We start from the raw sequence: 8,545 nt of genomic DNA, 5'->3' as shown, positions 1-8,545 counted from the left end.
CTTCCCCCACCAGCAAAGCATCATGGGAAGTATGACGTCACAACCCCTGAATAGCAAACGTTTCTTGTGAGATGTATCTAACAGAATCACCCACAAAACATTTTTTTGAACACAGACATAACACAAAGAAGACAACACACCACCACTTTGGGATTGGAATGTAATTTTATTAGATTTTAACCCTTGGGATCAAACTAAAAACGGAGCTGTCTGATTGGTCCATGGGAGAACTCATGCCAATGGGGCACAAACCCAACAGCTACAATGTTCCCTAACGGACTAATGATCAATAAAATAATTACTATAAAATGTTCTACACATACATACGGAACTAAACGAAGTAGAACTTCTATTATTTCATGAAAGCAATAACATGTAATCAATCTACTTCATCAAATACGAACGATAAAATGCATGATGGGAAAAACCACAAGTCAAGCAGCTGGTCAAGCCATTGAAGGCAGGGCATTTTCGTCTGAGTACTCCCTCTGCTCGACCCCTGCTGGACGACTGGAGAATCACACCCCACAGAGAATTTCGCTGAAGCTTGCCGAATTTGAGCAAATCAGTTCTTTTCAGAACTTTCTCATTTCCTCTGCACTTCGATCTTCGACGCTCCTGACCAGCAAGGAAGACTACAGGACCCCCAGTGAGAAGAACTCGACCTTGCCAGACGCACTGCGCCGAGGACGCCTTCAATTTGACTCGAGGTTTGTCACGACCATTATGAATTTTCCCGCGACTTGTAAACGAACCATTACTTTAATCGACCATCGACACTTTTTTACATCGCCACAACGACTACTCACCTTCTGATTATCAATTTTATTGAATAAAAAACCGTAAAAGTTGCTTAAAATTGATTAGACGAACGCAAATAATTTGACCTTTTACTTCGTTGAACCGGAAGTGATGGCGGGCATTTTGTTTCGAACGTAATTTTAAAAAGACTTTTCAAAGCAAACCAACCGACGAATTTTCTTTTTAAACGGACACAAATGTACAAAATGACATGTAGAATCGATACTGGTCGACAAACAACAAGTTTCTATCAGTTTCAGAGATCGTTTTTTTTTGTAGTCTATCCACCATCTTTGTAGTTCTCAATTAAATATTCGAATGTAGTTTTTACGGTTTTTAAACCACATTAACCAGTGAAACTCCTTTCTAATTGATCAAATACATAGCAGTTCACATATAATACATTTTGAACGCGTGCCGACCCGTGAGTATTTCCACTGAAGATCAGTTCCAACCTATTTTGTACTTTTTAGGTTTTAAGTTAAATTTTCAGTGTTTAATAATTTCATAGGACACATGTTAAATTTATTTGTGTATAAATGTTTTCATATAATCTATAAGTGTGGCAGCCAGTATGAATATATTTGCAGGAACACACACAGATTTTAAAATGGCTGCTTGGCCTCCTGTTCGCTTTAGGATTGATAACGTTATTATTAGTTTATAAATGTTTTTATGGTCTTGGGCCTTCATATTTGTCTGATATGATTTTAATGTATGATCCCCTGTGGACCCTGAGGTCCTCTGATACAGGCCTTTTGGTTATCCCAAAAGTTAAAACACACGGCAAGGCCTCATTCAGTTTTAATGGACCTCCTCTATGGATTAGCCTCCCAGAGAGCATCTACCATTTCATGTCTATTAAAGTTTGTTTATGTATTTATTTTTGTTTGAATTAAATGTTTTTCCTTTTACATTTTTATTTGTAACTCCAGAGTTTTCCTCTGAGGGATCTTCCACACCAGTGACTAAACCTTTGTCTGGACAACAGAGAGAGGAGCTGTTTGCTGTTTTTTCCAGAGAACGTTGTGTTTTGTAAGCCATTAAAGAGTTTGGTAAAGGTAAGTTAAATTTGCAGTGTTTAATAATCTATTATAGCAGTGATCCCCAACCTTGTTTCAATAAACTTGATTGCACATTTTTTAAGTTAACGGACAGGTCTTTGAGATGTTGGTGGAGGATTACTGTAGCAACGCCACGCAGAAGGAGGAACAGATGTGTGACATCACACATCCCAGCTTTAATTTAGACACCCATGGATAGAACATTGCATGGCTCTCATCATCCTCCCCCCTTCTGCCACTCATGGTGCAAAAAAGAAAAATGTAGCTATTTTTTTCTGGAAGTAGAAGGCTCCTCTTCTGTCTCCTGGCTGGGCCTTTTCACCTATGCAAAAAAAACTTTCCAAAGACGTTTGTTTTTTACTCATTTTGCTAGCTCCTGGGTTTTATTTTAGCGATAACTTATCACGTGACTGAGAGGAGCACCTTGGTCTGTGTTACTATGGAAGCGATTCTGTAGCATTAATAAAAAGCAAAGTCAAAACCAGAAATGCCTTTTAATTTTCAAGATGAAGCTGCATTTTTTGACTCAAAAATAAAATGAAAAAGCCATCCACCAAAATGCTTTTTCATTTCCTTCTTCAACACTGATTATTCTGTCACTTAATTAAAATTAAAATGAAAATGGTATTTGACATTTCATTTTCAAGACGTTCCATGGTAAATGTGTAGCATAATTCATTTAGAAATGTCTAATTTGACATTTAAAATGGATTAATAGAAATGCTTTTTATTTTCAAAGTGAAGCTGCATTTTTTGACTCAAAATTAAAAAGAAAAAGCAATACTTCAAAATGCTTTATCATTTTATACTGCAACACAGCTTTTTTGTCACTTAATTAAAATGATAAAGAAAATGGTATTTGACATTTCATTTAAAAAAAGGTGCATGGTAAATGTGTAGCATAATTCATTTAGAAATGTCTAATTTGACAATAAAAATGGTTTAACAGAAATGCTTTTTAATTTTCAAAATGTAGCTGCATCAAATAGCTCAAAATTCAAATATAATAGCAATATTTCAAAATGCTTTTTCATTTTATACTTCAAACCGCTTATTCTGTGTCATAATTAAAACGAAAATGCAAAGAGGGGATTGCATTTGCATTTTAACATCCACCCTGCAAAACTTGGAGCAATATTCATTTCTTAAAAGCATTAGCAGAGGGGAGGCGGGGCGATGACGTCACTGCTTTCTCCGTGTGTCCGCCTGCTGAAAGACACACGCACCAGGAGCAGACTGTTAGTGGCAGAGAAGAGGGTTTTGTGATGGTTGTGAACTTCTGATGAGTTTGCACAGCTTCTCAGGACTAACTAGCAGCATGTCCGTCTTCTGCGGTCCTCCTCCTGACGCACGCAGACAAGCTTTTTATCTTCGGACCGCCAGCTGCCTTTTCATAGCGGAGCGCGAAGCTCCGATCGCTGAAGGCGGAAATGCTGCTACGATGATCCGAGAAACCATCATATGAATTTGTGTTTCCAGTGGTGTCCAGAACAAAATAAAAACTGATGTAATTCTCACATATTTACAAATTTATTTGCAGCTAAATTTGCTGTTTGACAGCTGGAGCTCCATCAACAGACAGATTTCTCCATGCTAAACGGTTGCTGGTTGGACCAAAAACACTCACTCAGCGTGAAGCTGCAGGAGACTATCTTCATAATGTGCTTTTATTACTGTTATGATTATTATTAAAGGCCTGCTCTGCTTGATCATATGTTTGTAAATCCGTGCGGTCAGACGACGCTGAAGAAGTTGGGTTGGGATTCACAGCTTCTGATTCAAGAGGGAGCTAAAGGAACATTCTGCTGCATTTCTCGCATTAAGATCCAGGAATCCAGGTTTGAGCAGGCCAGGTCCAGCGGTTTGTGAACAGGACCCAGTTTTAGGTGATCTTAATGCGAACACAGACACACCAGGTCTCTCAGCGACAGCGGCCGTACACACGGAGAAAGCAGTGACGTCATCGCCCCACCCCCCCTCTGCTAATGTGTTTAAGAAATGAATATTGCTCCAAGTTTTGCAGGGTGGATGTTAAAATGCAATCCCCTCTTTGCATTTTCGTTTTAATTATGACACAGAATAGGCGGATTGAAGTATAAAATGAAAAAGCATTTTGAAATATTGCTTTTATATTTGAATTTTGAGCTACATTTTCAAAATTAAAAAGCATTTCTGTTAATCCATTTTAATTGTCAAATTAGACATTTCTAAATGAATTTTGCTAGACATTTACCGTGGACCTTTTTTAAAATGAAATGTCAAACACCATTTTCTTTATCATTTTGATTAAGTGACAGAATAAGCTGTGTTGAGGAAGGAAATAAAGCATTTTGAAGTATTGCTTTTTCTTTTTAATTTTGAGTCAAAAAATGCAGCTTCATTTTGAAAATCAGAAAAGCATTTCTATTAATCCATTTTAAAGGTCAAATTAAACATTTCTAAATGAATTATGCTACACATTTACCAGAGAACGACTTGAAAATGAAATGTCAAATACCATTTTCATTTTAATTAAGTGACAGAATAAGCTTTGAGGAAGGAAAAGAAAGCATTTTGGGGGATTGTTTTTTCATTTTATTTTTGAGTCAACAAAATGCAGCTTCTTTTTGAAAATGAAAAAGCATTTCTGGTTTTAACTTTGCTTTTTATTAATGCTACTGAATCGCTTCCATACATTACTGGTGACATAGACGGGTGTGACAGTCACACAGAGAATCGGGCATCTTTTCAAAATAAAACATCTTTCAGATTCAGATATAAATAAACCGGAAGTAAAGTAAGTTATTTATTATTTGCGGCCCGGGGGTTGGGGACCACTGTATTATAGGACACATGTTACATTTATTTGTGTATAACTATTTTCCAATAGTCTGAATATTTAATTTTATGTTTTTGATTATTTGTCTGTGTGGTATAAATGTATTGCTTTATGTATACATAATAGAAATGAGAATTTTATTTTAATGGTGGTTTCATTTTTTTATTTTTTTTTTAGATGCCACGAAAGAAGGGATTTAATATGCGTCGCACCAAAGTGTGTAAGGTTCAGGAAGAAGGTAAAACTTCTGGTTGTGTTTGTCTGGAGCAAATACAGAGGCCTTTGATTTCTGGAATGAAAGTAAGATTGACAAATTCAAGTGATAGTACAACATCGCTTACATGTTGTGTTGTGGCTGCAATCAACCATGTTGTTGCTCCAGTGTGTACATGGAGGGACGCTGATGTTGATAATATTTGAAATGAAGGTGTGCAGTTGGTTTGTTCATTTAATGGAAGTGATGGATGTGTGAACAATTCCGAAAAGTTATTCAAGGTTTCTGAAAAGCTCAGTGTGTTTGGAAGAATTTGGGATGTTGCTATCAATGAGCCTGTGTATTCTGGTGATTCAAAGAGTGAAGATTTTTCACTGTTGTATGAAATGATGCAGGAGCGACTGATGGAGGAAGATCTGTGTTTGTTGGATTTGCAGGGTTTCGTTTGTGCTGTCATTCATCACAAAGAGTATTTTGTTGTGGTTGATTGTGGTGCACGAGATTCATCTGGAATGTTTTCTAATATTGGAACATCTGTGGCTGTCTTCAACAGTTGCTTTAATGACTTGATGTTGCACATTTGGAACTTGAAAAAGTCTTTGAATGCAGAATGGTTTGGCATTAGTTCAATGTTTGTGAAAGAAGCTTCTTGGGACGGGTGTAATAATACATTTGGTTTGGGAGCAGAGGATGCACGTGTGAATCAGTCAGTTTTGGGCAAAAGACAGACTGGTTTTATAAAAGAACATGTTCAGGAGTTAAATGACAAAATTGTGGTTGGCGATAAATGTAAAGTGTTAATGGAATGCAAAAATACATTGAAAATTGGAAAAAAGGGCAGTAATTTAAAAAAAAAATCATCTTCAGTGATTTTAAATGAAAACAATTGTAACAGATTTGACACAGAACGTTGTGTAAGGGGATCTTTTCATCAAGGAGATCGGCAGCTTCAAAACAGAGGTGTGCAGTGCATGGCAATAGCCCTGGTGAGTATGGCTAAACACACGCATCGTAGTGTTTTTGAGTGGGAGGCAACAGACTTGGACCATGTTGTGTTTCTTGGTGATCAGCTTTACTCCTCGGTGTGTGAAAACAAAATCATCCCTGGAAATTTGAAGTTTTTGTCAGTACCTGATTTGCCCATGGATTCTGAAATTGATGGTAAATTATTTAAGTTTGAGTATGGTGAATACGTTTCTGGGATTGTTAATGTGAGTAATGGTAAATTTGTTGACAGTGGTGAAGTGATAACTCTTAAAAAGGGACTGGAGCACATGCTTGTCAAGTATAAAACATGTTTTTTGACCATAGGCAGTAGTACTTGTGCTGTTATTTCAGAAAACGGCCATTATGCTGTGGTGGATTCACATGCACGCAGTGGTACTGGAATGGCAGATGTAAATGGAAGAAGTATTATCATGTACCTTCCTAGTCTTAATGATTTATACAATTATATTTGTTGCCTGAGTATTTCACTTGCAGGGAAAGAAATGGCTTTTGAAATTGCATCCGTTGCTGTTACTGACAATGATCATAGTGAGAAAAATAAACAAAGTGTGCTTGAGAAGGATTGTAAAACTGGATTAAATACTGGGTCACAGTTTGGTTTCGGGTGCAGTTTAGATGTTCAAACTGGTCCCTTACCGTTGCATGAAAGTAACAGAAAGCGTAAGCTTTCTACTGTGCAACGTGAATCAAAGAAGACAAAATGGTATGATGCTAATGAAGCTAGTTTGGATGTTGAGTTTCTTGATGTTTCATCAAAGAAACTTGAGTTTTACCCTGTTGATTTTGATGTTACACAAGCATTGTGTAAACAACTGAATGTGCATTGTGAAAACACTGCTTGTTCTAACCCTCTAGAGGTTGATATGTTGGGAATTCCATGTCAAACTGATCATATAGTAGCCGATGGCAATTGTTTTTTTAGGGCTGTGTCCAAAGTTATTAGTGGTACAGAGAAAAATCACATAAAGTTAAGACGTGCAGTTGTCACACATTTACAAAAGAATGTTGGAAATTATAGTTCTCTTTTGAGATCTGAAAATATGTCTGTGGATGAATATCTCAATGTTTCTAGAATGAGATTTTCTGGTAGTTGGGCTACAGAGGTTGAAATTCAAGCTACAGCTGACTACTTGGGTGTGAGTGTGTATACATTTCACAATGAACGTTGGTTGAAATATGCCTGTCAACGTAAGGCCATATCTAAACAAGGCATATATTTGCAAAATATAAATGAGTGTCATTATGAAGTTGTAACTTGCGTTGAAATGTTTCAGCAGCAGCGTTGTTTTGGGTTGTGTAAATCTATGGAAAAAAATAATTTGGGTCATAATATGAGGCAACGCAAAAGAGACTCAGAAATGCTGTCAGAAGGAGATTGCAAGAGTGTTAAACATGGCAGGTCTGAAGTTGGTGATTGTAATGAAGTTTTGTTTAGTGCATTGGTTAACAATGATCACCAAAACAGTGAAATTTATCAAAGTAACAATTTAGTTGAAAATGCTTTCAGTTTTTATCCATTGTCGTTTGAGAGTGCAGTTTTGTTGTCAAAACATATTGATTTAGATTTTGTGAAGCAGTATGAAGACATTCCAACTAATAATGTAACGCTTGGTTCTATTTGTAAGACAGAGGTCATATTAAATGATGGCAATAGTTTTTTTCGTGCTATTTCTCGAGTCATTAGTGGATCTGAAAATTGTCATAGAAGAGTTCGACTGGCTGTTGTTAAGTTTATGCTAAAGAACAGTGACATTCATATGAAGTTGCTGGAGAAAGGATATGCCACAGTGTCTGAGTACATTCAAAAGTCACGTATGAAATATGTTGGCAGTTTTGTATGTGAGATTGACATTCAAGCTACTTCAAATGTTTTGGGAGTAGAAATTTTTGTACACAATGGTAGCATATGGAGAAAGTATAACCCTGTAAATAAAATACTTGGAAATCAAGCAATTTATTTGCGAGAATGTGGTGAGAAATATTACGAGGTTGTTGTTTGTGTTCATTGTAGTGGTAAAATTGGGTGTGCCAATTGGTGTAAAAGCAATAGTATTTGTTCTGAGAAACCACTGTTAAGATGTCGTTCTTTTCAACCACATAATGTTAGTTGTGATTCAGTTGGTGAATCTTCCTTTTCAAAGTATCTAAAAAAAAGGAGATCTTTTTACCACAAAATGCAATATCAAACAAGTGAACTGCATAAACAGAAGAAAAAAGATATGAGTAAAAGGAAATATGCATCTGATTCTTTGCGTAGATCCAGAGCATTAGAATTGAGTAAAAATAAATATAGGGAAAATGCTATGCATAAAATGTGGGTTAAAGAACGTAGTTCTGCAAAATACAGAACTGATGATTTACACAGACATCGTGTTAAAAATGGGAGTAAAAGCAAGTATAAATTTGATTTGTTACACAAACATAATGTTAAGGAAATGAGTAAAAGAAAATATCAGATTAATGTTACTCATAGAGAAAATGTTAAAGCACTGAGTTCTAGAAAATATCAGAGTAATGTTACTCATAGAGAAAATGTTAAAGCACTGAGTTCTAGAAAATATCAGAGTAATGTTACTCATAGAGAAAATGTTAAAGCACTGAGTTCTAGAAAATATCAGAGTAATGTTACTCATAGAGAAA

General features: G+C 36.1%; 1 long non-coding RNA gene across 1 annotated transcript; it reads left to right on the top strand.

Moving 5' to 3' along the window:
- Positions 1-473: 473 nt before the first annotated feature.
- LOC144991905 (uncharacterized) lies at positions 474-8,341 on the top strand. The gene is made up of 3 exons (XR_013655578.1): positions 474-710; positions 1,737-1,862; positions 4,861-8,341. It is a non-coding gene; the product is annotated as an uncharacterized LOC144991905 (long non-coding RNA).
- The last annotated feature ends 204 nt before the right edge of the window (positions 8,342-8,545 follow it).

This window comes from Oryzias latipes, chromosome 4 (genome assembly GCF_053564925.1).
Source record: "Oryzias latipes strain Hd-rR chromosome 4, Olatipes_Hd-rR_3.1".
Taxonomy (NCBI): domain Eukaryota; kingdom Metazoa; phylum Chordata; class Actinopteri; order Beloniformes; family Adrianichthyidae; genus Oryzias; species Oryzias latipes.
This window is presented reverse-complemented; position numbering and strand designations above follow the sequence as displayed.